The following is a 14,467-nucleotide window of genomic DNA, read 5'->3' as shown; positions in this document are numbered from 1 at the left end:
TGTATAGATTAATGAGGTAGAGCTAATTAAAATAAGAATTTTGACACTAATTTTAAAGAATTTGACCTAAGGTTGGACCAAACGGGCCGAACCAAACAAATCGGGCCTATATTAAGCCTAAGGCCCAGCCCAACACATATAAGCAAATGAGCTTTAGCTCATTTCCCTTCTTCATCACCATTTTCATGCTGGGAAACTCAAGGAAAGGGGGAAGAAAACTTACAAACCCTAACCCTTCAATCAAATCCACATAACTTTTATTCCGGAGCTCCGATTGACGAGCCGTCAGTGGCCACGCGTTCGTCTCAGAACTCTCTATAAAATCCATCCAACAATTTGGTAATAGAATCACATTTTCGCATCCAGTTCTCCCCTTTTCAGTTCCTAATTTAGGTTTTGGAAATTGAGAAATTTTGTGATTTTGATGGTTTAGGGGTACTCTAGCGGTGGATAATTGTTGGGTTTCACCCTAATTTCTAGTGGATAATGTTAGAAACTACTTAACCCTCTATGAATCATTTATTCGAAAACTCTATGTTAATTATAGTGAATTTGGATTGTATTAGATTGAATTGGGTGTTTTGGAGCTAAATTGGTGGATATTGGAAGCTTTAAATTGAATCCTGGGAGCTGAAAATTCAGTTGGTGAGGAGTTGGAGCTTTGGAGCTTGAGAAACGGTGGATGATTGAGGTGTTTCGAGCTTAGGGAGGAATCGACCAAGGTATGATTTTAGTTTCTCATAATTAAAATATAGTGTCGTGAAAACTTAGGCTAGAGGACTTAGGATAAGATGAATTATATGTTTGTGCGTATTTAATGGTTTTGGCTAATTATAATATGTGTTGAATTATATGGAGTGTTGAATGAAGTTGATTGATGTTGTAATAAAGAAGTTGATTGATGTTGTGATGATATTAATGATGTATAAATTAGTATTGTTGGTAAGTTGAGGAATAAGGTTGTAATGGGTGAAATTGATAGTGTTGGTGTTAATGATTTTGTGGAAGGAATGTCTTGATATGAGAATGAAGAATTGAGGTGTAATTGGTGTGATTTGGGCTATAAATGGTTGAAGTAGTTTGTTAGAAAAGTGTAACTTTTGTGAAAATAGAGGTTTGGAAGATTTTGTGATATGATAATGAATTTTTTTGAATGAGAAACCTAGGTAGTAGCAAGGATTGAGGTTTGTCCTGCTTGTTCCATGTCAATGTTTGAGATTTGATAATAATGATGATTGATTATTAATTGAATGAATGTATGTTTGAGATACCTGGGCAGTAGCAAGGATTGTGGTTCGTCCCGCTTGCTCCAGGTCAGTGATTGTGACACTTGGGTAGTAGCAGTAGTAGTGGATTATTCCACTTACTCCAGGTTAAGCTTTTAAACACCCACCTGGGTAGTAGCCACAGTAGTGGTTATTCCACTGGCTCTGGGTTAAGCGGGTAGTAGAAAGGAGGTTGTAGCTCAAACTCACTTGCTCCACGATTGGTGTTTCTATCCATGGTTAGCTACCAGGACATGCCGGGTTGACTATATAATCGACAGATGATATCATCAGCCATAGGACAGGCATGTATCATATGCATTTGTGTGTTTTGTTTGATTCTGCATTAATTGGGCTTGCCTATGTGATTATTATGTCTACTTGCTAAATTTGCTACCTGCTGTAACTGTATTTTACTTGTGCTTGCTTTGTCTATTGGTGCACGAAATTGTGATCTCCAGGCTCGAACAAATCCTGGTAATGGCTCCAAAGCTTGGTGCTCTGATCTTAATTCATAATTGTCACAACTTCGATACAACTAACCAGCAAGTGCACTGGATCGTCCAAGTAATACCTTATGTGAGTAAGGGTCGAATCCCACGGAGATTGTTGGTATGAAGCAAGCTATGGTCACCTTGTAAATCTCAGTCAGGCAGATATAAAGTGATAATGGTGTTTTCGAATATTATATAATAAAATAGGGATAGAGATACTTATGTAAACATTGGTAGGAATTTCAGATAAGCGAATGGAGATACTTTTCGTTCCTCTGAACCTCTGCTTTCCTGCTATCTTCATCCAATCAGTCTTACTTCTTTCCATGGCTGGCTTTATGTGATACATCACCACTGTCAACGGCTACTTTCGGTCATCTCACGGGAAAATGATCCAATGCCCTGTCACGGCACGGCTAATCGTCTGGAGGCATCACCCTTGCCAATGGCTTCATCTTATCCTCTCAGTGAATAATATGCTCACGCACCCTGTCACGGCACGGCTATTCATCTGTCGGTTCTCGATCATGCTGGAATAGGATTTACTATCCTTTTGCGTCTGTCACTAACGCCCTGCAATCGCGAGTTAGGAGCTCGTCACAGTCATTCAATCATTGAATCCTACTCGGAATACCACAGACAAGGTTTAGACCTTCCGGATTCTCTTGAATGCCGCCATCATTCTAGCTTACGCCACGAAGATTCTGGTTAGGAGATCTAAGAGATATTCGTTCTAGCTTAATTCATGTAGAACAGAAGTGTTTGTCAGGCACGCGTTCATAAGGGAGAAGGATGATGAGCGTCACACATAATCATCACCTTCATCACGTTCTTGGGTGCGAATGGATATCTTAGAAGCGAAATAAGAAGAATTGAATAGAAAACAGTAGTACTTTGCATTAATCTTTGAGGAACAGCAGAGCTCCACACCTTAATCTATGGAGTGTAGAAACTCTACCGTTAAAAATACATAAGTGAAAGGTCCAGGCATGGCCGAGATGGCCAGCCCCCTAGACGTGATCACAGGATCAGAATACAATCCAGGATGCCTAATACAATAGTAAGAGGTCCTATTTATAATAAACTAGCTACTAGGGTTTACATGAGTAAGTATTTGATGTATAAATCCACTTCCGGGGCCCACTTGGTGTGTGTTTGGGCTGAGCTTAAGTGTAGCACGTGTAGAGGCCATTTGTGGAGTTGAACGCCAGTTTCTGTGCCAGTTTGGGCGTTCAACTCTGGTTTTGGATCCTTTTCTGGCGCTGGACGCCAGATTTGGGCAGAAGGCTGGCGTTGAACGCCAGTTTACGTCGTCAATTATTGGCCAAAGTATGGACTATTATATATTGCTGGAAAGCCCTGGATGTCTACTTTCCAACGCAATTGGAAGCGCGCCATTTCGAGTTCTGTAGCTCCAGAAAATCCACTTTGAGTGCAGAGAGGTCAGAATCCAACAGCATCAGCAGTCCTTCTTCAACCTCTGAATCTGATTTCTGCTCAAGTCCCTCAATTTCAGCCAGAAAATACCTGAAATTACAGAAAAACACACAAACTCATAGTAAAGTCCAGAAATGTGAATTTAACATAAAAACTAAGGAAAACATCCCTAAAAGTAACTAGATCCTACTAAAAACATACTAAAAACAATGCCAAAAAGCGTATAAATTATCCGCTCATCACAACACCAAACTTAAATTGTTGCTTGTCCCCAAGCAACTGAAAATCAAATAGGATAAAAAGAAGAGAATATACTATAAATTCCAAACTATCAATGAAACATAGCTTCAATCATATGAGCGGGACTTATAGCTTTTTGCCTCTTGAATAGTTTTGGCATCTCACTTTATTCATTGAGGTTCAGAATGATTGGCATCTATAGGAACTCAGAGTTCAGATAGTGTTATTGATTCTCCTAGTTCTCCTAGTTCAGATAGTGTTAATGATTACCATATTGAGAACCTTCGGTTCTCATTCCATACGTTGTTGTTATTTTTCATATGCTGGTCGCAACCCACCGCAGTCAGTTGGGTGATGCTAGCAGAGCGGAAGATCTTATTCTATTTTGTTGTCAACTTGGTTATTTTTAACTTGAACTCTCACTTTTGTATTTTGTTTTGCCTAGAGGCTTTTATTTGAGAGAACAAAACTTGTATAAGTTGTTTTACTGTCTGGTTTCATGTAAAGTCTGTATATGGCTAGCCGGCTTAAACTCCACGAGTTGTGGCTAGATTCTTATGATATTATACTATTATATTTTGATACATCTTATCTGTACCTTGTGTTTTAAGTTAGTAGCTTTGCTAGTACGTTATGCGCTTTTCAAATCCTATTTTTGAGCTAAATCCTTCATCAGGCTTCTAGAACATATTATTTTTTTCTATATATAGATATGTATGAGCCTTAGAATTGTCGTAACCTTTGGTTAACCTTTGCTTTACGGCTAGAGGTAAGGCTTAGGTTAATTGAGGTGTTACATTTAGTGGTATCAGAGTGGTTCATCCTCGTGAGCCTGGGGAATGAGCCGATTGTGCTTCGTTGCATACTCTGTGTCTTTTTCTTTGATGCTATTAGATTATCTACTTGATATTGTATAGAATGCTTGTTTGTGAGTGCCTGTTTGGTATAATGGAAGCACTAGGCTTTTGATATTGAGACTGATCACCTTGATATTGATTGTTTGGTGTAGATAGGAACCCTAATGGCTACTCACGGGCGAGGTCGTACATGTTCACGAAGAGTGAGTAGAAACGAGCAACCGGCCGATAACCATACCGAGTTTATGGCGACAATGGCGAATCTTGCGAGCACCATGGAGGCAAATGCTGCTGCGACTCTGTAAGCTGTGCAGAGGTTAGGCCAACCAGCGGTTAATGGAAACGAAAATGGTGAGGGAAACGCCAACAATGATGCTGAGGGGAATGGAGATAACATGGGGGGTGCTCCGATGATCTTGGCGACCTTTCTCAAGGTTCATCCTTCGAGTTTCTGAGGTTCAACTAATCCCACGGAAGCGAATAACTGGTTCTAAGCTATGGATCACGCACTGCAAGCATAGCATGTCCCGAGCAACCAATACGTGTAGTTTGCTACTTATCAACTTCTGGTAGAGTCCTAGCATTGGTGGTTGTCAGAATGTCGCTTGCTCCAACTTCAGGATGCCGATGTTCCTTGGGAAGTATTCCGAACAGCCTTCTACAAGAAGTACTTTCTGGAGTCTGCAAGGGAAGCAAAGGAGATGGAAGTTATGCAGCTGAAGCAAGGTTCCTTGTCTGTGGCAGATTATACGAGCAAGTTTGAAGAACTCTGTAGGTTCTCTAGGGTGTGTCAGGATGCCCCGGAGACCTATGAAAGTTGGAAGTGTGTCAAGTATCAAAGGGGCTTGAAGGACGACATCAAGACTACTGTGGCTCCTATGGAGATTTGGATTTTCTCTGATTTGGTAAACAAGGCAAGAGTGGTTGAGGAATACTCAAAGACGGTAGCCTCGTCAAAGGACACTTATGGAGGAAACACTAGTAGAAAATGCAATGATTACCTTGGACCAAGGGGACAGAACTTCAAGAGATATGGTGAAGGGAAGCAGTCAAGAGCTTACTCCTCTGATATGAAACGTCAGGAGTGTGGGAACTACCATCCGAATAGGCCATGCCAGTTGGGTAAGAAACTATGTTACAAGTGTCACGCATTGGGACATTTGGTTAGAGATTGTCCACACCGAAGAACACGTGGGGCGGATAGATCACAACAACAAGGTTGAGGTAATTATGAATCCAATGACCAAATATCAACTTATCTTCATAGTATAGACTATCGTCGTTCGTGTTGAAAAAGTTTTAAAGCTTAGATTGATTTTTAAACTTGGTTTGGAAACTCTGGTTTGAATGATTGGTGTTGAAACTAGGACTAGAACTTTTGGTCAAATGATATTAATTAAAAGGGGAAAGTGAGTCCTAAGATTTTGTTAACTCGTAATTTTGGTTTGCAAATTTGATTTATTAAAAGAGGATTCAAATTGAAAGGTTCCGTTTCAAGGATTTTAATGAATTTAGAAAAAATCGTATTTCAAAGTGATTGATTTACAAATGAAAGGTTTTTGACTTTTGATAAGCACTCATTTATATTGTACTTGTTTTAAAGGTTTTGAAAAATATTACAAAATCAGTATTTGGTTTAAGGAAAATTTTCAAATTCATAACGACGATAATCAGAGTGACATAGCGGAAGACGAGAGGGAACGTCGATGCGTTGGGATGATGGTGAACGAGATGCTTTTACAACTTGTTAGTTTGGCAACGTTGAAGTAGCACGCTTCGTGGAGAGTGTGTGTGTGTGTATATATATATATATATATATATATATATATATATCACATGGTTCGGATTTTTGAGGGCGAAAATCTTTTTAAGGAGGGGAGGATGTAAGAACCGAAGTTCTCACGAATAAAATAATTTAAATGCTCAAATTAGGTTCCGGAAAGTTGGAATGAGAATTTGGGGTTTCAAATATGATTTTTGGACTAAGTAGGTCTTTCTGAGTCAGGAAATGTGTTTTCTTTGAAAAATCGTAAACCGGAAGTTGAGCCGGTCGAACCAGTTTAAGTCTGCCCGGTTCTGTGCGAGAAAAAGTGAGAACAATCGTAAACCTTAGAAAAATATTAGAAATAGAAAACCGGGCGTTAGTGTTAAAGGTTTGGCCCAAAGTTGGGCCGAACGGGCTAAAAATGCTAACGGGTTATACCGGGTCCAAGTTGGGCCCAAACCCAACATATAAAAGCACCCTTTAATGAGCCTTAAGCTCATTTTCAGCAACCCACAAAGAAAGGGGCGCTGGTTATGAAAGACGAGAGGAAGAAGGAAGTGGCACTATTCATCCTCCACTTCTGGGAGCCATATCTTGAGCTACAGAGCTCCGATTGATGAGCCGTTTGCAGCCACGCGAAGCTCTTGACGAGCTCTTCCTTTCTATCTAAAGAAATCTGGTAAGATTTCTCTCTTCATGCTCCAGTTTTGTGCCCTAAGTTTTGGGAGTTTTTGAGTAGATTTTGTGGTTTTGCTTGTTTAGGTGAACTCTAGTAGCGGGTAATTGATAGATTTTACCCCTACTCACGTTGGATAAGGTAAGGTTTTACTAAATCTATGAGTTTAGTTATTTTATGTATCTTAGGTTTTGATTCTGGTGATATATGTGTTGTTAGTTTGAGCTTTGGTGTTTGTTGGAGTTGGTTGAGGCTTTGGATCAAGTTTGGTGATTTCGTTTTGGTGTTTGGAGCGTTTGGGAATCGGCCAAGGTATGGTTCCGGTTTCTTTTATGTAATATTTAATGTTTCTGGACACTTTGACTAGTTGACCCTAAGATAGGATTGAATGATATTGGTGCATAAATAATTATATGTGAATTGATGTAATTGTTGGTTATATTGGATTAATGGGGTTGATGGTGATTAGTTATATTGGTGGATAATGAGAATTATGGAAATTTAAGGTAATAAGTTAATGTAAAATGTTGTTGTGGTTTGGGATAAAGAATATTAATGATTATATGATTTGATGATGATTATTGGTATTTTAATTACTATGAAGGTTGATGATGAATGTGAGACTTATTGTTGTTGATGGAGGTTTGTGATATTGTTGATGATTATGAATGCATATTGATGTTGTTGGTAAGTGGAGATGATTTTTTAAGAGTTGATAAATTGAGATATTGAATGATGAGATTTGTTATGGTTGTTGAGAATTTGGATGTTGGTATTAAGGAAATTGGATGTGATGTTAGACTGAATTTAGAGTTGGATGAGGTGAGTATTGAATGGTTTATATGCTTGAATGGTTGAAGTGGCTGAGAAATATTTGGTATGGACCTTGATGTTGTTTAGGTTTTGTTTGGGGTGTGATTAGTTTGGCTTGGAATTATGGATTTTGGTGAAGTTGAGGATTTGTGATTTTTGGTAAAAATAGATTTTTGTTGAACTTTGTCTGATCATAAATTTTGTCTCGGTTTTCAAAATCTATTGAATTTGGTTTACAATTAAAGATCATTGAAAACCCTTCAATTTGATATAAAGTTTGGAAAATTTGGAATTTTGTAGAGGAAGTTATGATCATTCCAAGATTGGTGTCAAAATCTGAAAATTCTGCAGAGTTGCAGAATTTTGTTATTTCTGGTATGTGCGCACGCACAGCTTGTGTGCACACAGAACCCTGCAAGATTTTAGACCTGTGTGAACGCACAGATCTTTGCGCACGCACAGGCAGGGATGGGCATGCTGTTTGCAGCGCTAGCACAGCTTGTGTGCGCACACACCAATGAAAAATTGCAACCTGTGCGTACGCACAGCCTTGTGCGCACGCACACGTTGGGAAGGTCAGTCTGTTGGGGGCGCTCGCACACCTTGTGTGAGCGAACAGACCTTACAAGATTTGGTACGCACACTTTAAAATCTTCCTCGGCGTGCGCACGTACACCCTTGTGCGTACACACACGGCCTGTTTCTCAAACTTAATCTTTGTTTTTAACTATTTCACCTTCCCAACAAGCTTGTAAGCCTCTGTGACACCATTTTAAGACTCTTGTGTTCCATTTTGGATGTTGGAACATGGGAAAGTTCCTAGGAGGTTTAATTTGGGTTTTACTTTGAAAAGTTAGCAAATGGAGGTTTAGGTTTCTGGTGTAGTGAGAAGGAGTTGGTTGAGAGAGAAGGAAGAGTGGTGAATATGGTAATTGCTGATAACGAATTTGAGAAACTGATGAATTAAGAGTTCGGAATGGAACTTATAACTTGATGATGGTTGTGATGAGTATGAGTGGAAGTGTTAAGAGGAGTGGCCTCTAAGATTGAATACGTGATTAAAGTTTGTATTTTTCTTCGTCGTAGGGGCTGTGGCAGTATCCCCCTACGTTCGGATGTGAGAGTTGAAGTTGGGCTTCTCACTCATATTTCTCGCAACCAGAAGAAGGTGGTAGGGCACTTTCCCTTGGAATATTTCCATCTGAAAGGAGAAGGTGGTAGGGCACTCATCCCTCGGAATTATTCCTCCTGAAAATGCGACTTCTCTCTGATTGCATGGTGGTAGGGCACTAACCCACGGAATCATACGACAACCAGAGGAAGGTAGTTGGGCACGCTCCCTCAAAATATTTTCCCCTGAAAGGAGAAGGTGGTAGGGCACTCATCCCTCAGAATTTTCCATCTTATGCGCAATAGAGAGACTAATTCGGAAGTTGTCAACCGGATTTTTTGTCAGGTTTGGCGATAACTGACATGTGATATCACAGCCAATAGGGCAGTCATTCATCATGTGCATCTTCTATATGCTTGCTTGCTTTGTTTACTTGAGTTTGTCTAATTGTATAACACACCTACTTGCTTCTTGAACTACTTGTTGTATATGAATATTATTATCTGTGTTTTACTTGTTTGCATTAATTGTGTTTGTTTGGTGCTGAGGAGGTTAGGTAGGTGGTGGCAAAGGGATCGCGTGGAGGTTAGGATAGCGAGGGCTGTGGGATACAGCGGTGTGATTAGTATTAGTTTGTTATATATTTATTTATTTTGTTCTAAGCTTGAATATCGGTTTGATGTGAAGTTCTAGGATTGCCTTTGGCATCCCGGAGCCTTACATCTTACATTATTGGGCACTGTTACCATATTGAGAACCTCCGGTTCTCATTCCATATGTTGTTGTTATTTTTCAGATGCAGGTCGCAACCCACCGCAGTGAGTTGGGTGATGGTAGCAGAGCGGATGATCTTATTCTATTTTGTTGTCATCTTGGTTATTTTTAACTTGAACTCTCACTTTTGTATTTTGTTTTGCCTAGAGGCTTTTATTTGAGAGAACAAAACTTGTTTAAGCTATTTTTACTGTCTGGTTTCATGTAAGGTCTGTATATGGTTAGCCGGCTTAAATTCCGCGAGTCGTGGTTAGATTCTTATGATATTATACTATTATATTTTGATACATCTTATCTATACCTTGTGTTTTAAGTTAGTAGCTTCGCTAGTACGTTATGCGTTTTTCAAATCCTGTTTTTGAGCTAAATCCTACATTAGGCTTCTAGAACATATTATTTCTTTCTATATAAATATGTATGAGCCTTAGAATTGTCGTAACCTTTGGTTAACCTTTGCTTTACGGCTAGAGGCAAGGCTTAGGTTAATTGGGGTGTTGCAATGCTAGAGTGAAATCAAAGCATAAGTAAATGACATAAAGAGCATGTTGAGCATCAAGTTCAAAAGAGAAAGTGTGGGTCATGAAGGACAATATGTGTTCATATCAATGCACAAAGGATGCAAGAGTCATCAAAGATTAAGCATTGATCTAAAAATTTCATCACCCAACAATACCAAACAAGTCAAGAAGCACCAAAATAATCCAAGAAATTCTCAACAATTGGGTAGGAGAATTTAACACCAATGTTAAAATAAGAAGTTTAGAAAAGAAAATAACAAGCTATAAAAACAAAATTAAAATGCAATGAATAAAAGTATACAAATGCAATAAACAAAAGAAAATGAAAGATGAGAAAAAATAAAAAGTGAATTTTTTTTTGTTATTATTATAATTTTTTTATTTTTTTATTTTTTTTCAAGAGAGGGAAAAGAAGAAAGTAAGAAGGGAAGAAGGGAGAAGAAGAAAGGAGAGAAGAAAGAAGAAGAAAAGAAAAGGAAGAGAGAAGAGGAAAGAAAAAGGAAGTAAAGAAAATATGGCGCGAGGCGACGTGCAAGTGTTGCCCACGCGTGTGCGTGGGAGGTAGCAGGGACAAGTGACGCTTAAGCGTCGCCTACGCGTATGCGTGGAATGCAGAAAGTACAAGTGACGCGTAAGTATCTCCCACGCGTACGCGTGGGGGTCAAATTGTGCTAGTCGCACAAAACCAGAACCACTCCAGCGCAACTCTCTGGTTTTTGTACCAGGAGTCCAAATATGGCACACGACACATGCGCGTCGGCCACGCTTACGCGTGGTGTGCACTTTTTTTCCCTTTTTTAGAAGCTTAAAAACAGAAACAGGGCACTCTCCTAATCTATAATTATTCTAAAGCAACCAAAATCCAAATTTAACAACAAATCTTTTGATTTTTTGAAAAATTTTCAAGTACAAAACAAACAAAACTTACACTTCAAGCAAAATATAATTAATCAACAACTATTCTACAACTTAAGGCATAAATCTAATCAAACAAACTAGCAACCAAAATACTAATACAAGAATATGCAAAGAAGAAAACTACCTAACAATGGCAACTCAATTCATTCATTGATTATATATACAAGAGAATGGAAAGAGTTTACCATGGTGGGGTGTCTCCCACCTAGCACTTTTAGTTTAAGTCCTTAAGTTGGACTATTTGGGGGGCTCCTTGTCAAGGTGGCTTGTGCTTAAAATCTTCTTGGAACTCCCACCAATGCTTGGTTCTCCATTGTGCTCCAATATTTTCAATAAGTTGCACTAAGTCTTGATGGAGTCCTTCACAAGCTTGGAGCTCCCGAAGTTGATCCTCATATTGTAGTCCGGGATCCCAAACCTTGTTTTCACACCCATCTTCAAGTTGATCAAGACAATTCCATTTGGGTGGCAATTGGTCCGAATTCTCAAGTAAACACTAAGTTCTCCTCCTAAACCCACACAAATTAGCATTCCTCCAACCATAGTACCTATGCCGTGAGGGTTCAACCTTAATGAGCCTAACATTATTTTTCCAACCACTACACAACTCTCTCCTACTCTTAACTCCACAATGAGATCTAAGTTGACCATCATTTTCAATCAAACAATATTCAAGTGAGAAAGTAAAGCTTAGGGATAAGAAGTTTACCCACTTGAATGTTATGTTGGATGGTGACTTAGGAAGCGGTGGTTCCAATGATCTTGCAAGTTGCACTCCCTTGTGCTCTTTCTTGACTATCTCCACCTCTTTACAAGCTTCTTCAATTTTAACCTCATCCTCTTGGTGGCTTTCTTCCAATTTAATCTCCTCTTCATTGCTTACCAAGGGCATGGGAGGTTGTGCATCTTCTTTTTTTATCTCAATGTCAAGCCCAATGGGAGAAGATTCAATTGTAGATAAGAATTTCTCAATGATTGAATCCATCTCTTGATTAACCTCTTCAAAGTCTTCAACCATGATATGCTTTGGAGGTTGCGCACCTTGCTCAACATCAATGTCAAGCTGCTTGGAAGAGGGATCTATGATTCTACATTCCCATGGACTTCCAACATCTCCTAGGTCTTCAACCACTCCTTCCATTTCAATCATCTCTACCTCCCCCTCTTGTTGCACTCCTTGCTTCAACTCCTCTTCTCCACCTTGAAGCACCAAACTCACTCCCTCACTATGTTCCTTGATTGCTTCTCCATATTCAACAATGGGAGTGCCTTGATTGCATAAACTTAGGCGGGAGGAGACCATATTGTGAACGGCTTCCACCACGGTGGCAAGCATTCTATTTTCTTGAACTCCTTTTGTGTCTCTTCTTGCCTTTGGAGGTAAGAGCTAATATCTCTTTGTTGTGCTAGCTTGAAGGAATGGAGAGACTCATCCATTGTAGGTGGTGTAAGAGAGGGTTCATTATTTGGGAGAAAGGTTTATAATTGGAAGGTGGTTCATGTTGGTAAGGGTATGGAGATGGTGTAGATGGAGGTGGTTCTTGGGAGTAGTTGTATTGGAGTTAGCGGTGGCTCCATGTATGGTTTATATGGCTCATAAGGTGGTTGGTATGGTGGATAAGGATTAGGGTCATATGTAGGTGTTTAGTGGTATGGGGCTTGTGAGTATGGTAGTTCAAAATTATGTTGGGGAGATGGTTCATAGGCATATGGTGGTGGTTGTTGACAACCACAATGAGGGTCACCACATCCATTAGATTGATATGCATTATGGGTGGAATTATACCTATAAGGAACCGGAGGAGGTTGTTGCCAAGAAGGGTGATCAAATCCTTGAGGCTCCTCCTACCTTTGATTGTTCCATCCTTGACGCATATTGTCATTGTAGTTCCCATTTCCTACAACATAATTTGAACCAAACTCAAAGCCTAAAGGGTGAGAATTCATAGTAGCAAATAAAAGTAAAAGCTAACAAAAATAAGTAACAAAGTCCTAAACCTAACAAAAACTAACAAACAAGCAAAAGGCAAACATATTTACATATTCACAATAGCCAATAACATAACACCATTGCAATTCCCCGACAATGGTGCCAAAAATTTGATAAAAGGATTTATTTTCGGTCTATAATTTCTCTTAATAGAAAAGGAAATTCGTTGTAAGTATAGTTCCAAACCAACAAATAACTCTCAATCAAATTTTAGAAGATTGGTTGTCACATATATAAACCCCAATAAGAATTAACCGAAGTATTCAAACCTCAGGTCGTCTCACAAGAAATTGCAATGAAGTGATCAATTATTGGCTATGGAGGGGCAAAGGAGATTGATTTTGTAGTTGGCAAGAAAAGTAAATAACTAGAAAGTAAATGACAAGAACTAATAAAAGAAAGGAAAAGAACTCTTGGCTAAGCATGGGAATTGAGATCACCATCCTTGTCTACAAACTATATATTGACAATTATGAGGGACCAATCCATTAAGTCTACTCCTATGCTTGAAGTAAGTATAATGTCTACCTCAACACATTAAGTACATCAAATAGGCTTGATCAACATCAATCCATAAGTCCCAACCTACCTTCCAATTAGCTTAGTAGTGGGTTGGCATCAATGGGTATCAATTTGACCACTAAGGGTTCTCAAATCACCAATTCAATGAGACCTAATGACTCAAGATCACCCAATTCCCTTAGCCTAGGCCAAGAGTAAAGAAAACTATTCTAAAACTAGTGAAAATATTTTAACAAACACTTAGAGTGAAATAAAAGAAAACATCACAAAATGCAAGAAATAATAAAACCCAGAACTAATATGAACAAGAAATCAACAATAACAATGAAGATAAACATAAAGGAGACATGGAAACATAAAATGGCATTAAAGGAAAATGGAATTCAACAAGAGTGCATGAACATAAAAACAACAAAATAAGGGAAATACAAGTAAAACTAAAAGAGCAAAGATGTGACAATAAGAAATTAAAAGGGAAAACTAAATCAAAACAAGAATTAAAATTTGGATCTAAGAAAATTTGACCTAAACTACCCTATATTCTAGAAAGAAGGGAGAGCTTCTCACTCTAGAATTTCACCTACAACATGATGCAAACTACACTATAGTTCTCCCCCTCCCATTCCCTTGCCATCTTTGGGTTCAAAAGAATCAGAAATGAGTTGGATTGGGCTTCAGCAGGTCCAAAAATCGCCCCCAGTGTTTTCTATTAAGATGGTCACGTGCTGCTTGTCACGCGTACGCATGGGTCATGCGTACGCGTCGCCTGGTTGATTTTCTTCCCACGCGCACGAGTGGGCCACGTATACGCGTCATTTGGCACATGTCCCTCCCACGCGTAAGCATGGGCCACGTATACGCGTCACTTGGTAGATTTATGCAAATCCTCATTTCTTCATGAATTCTCCGTTTTGTATGCTTTTCTTTTCACTCCTTCCATCCAATCCTTGCCTTATGAACCTAAAATCACTCAACAAACATATCAAGGCATCGAATGGAATGAAAGTAAACTAAAATTAGCAATTTAAAGGCCTAAAAAGCATGTTTTTACTCTTAAGCACAAATTAGGAGCAATTCATAAAACCAT

Source organism: Arachis hypogaea, chromosome 16 (genome assembly GCF_003086295.3).
Source record: "Arachis hypogaea cultivar Tifrunner chromosome 16, arahy.Tifrunner.gnm2.J5K5, whole genome shotgun sequence".
Classification (NCBI taxonomy): Eukaryota; Viridiplantae; Streptophyta; class Magnoliopsida; order Fabales; family Fabaceae; genus Arachis; species Arachis hypogaea.
The sequence above is the reverse complement of the archived record's forward strand: the minus strand, read 5'-3'. Positions refer to the sequence as shown.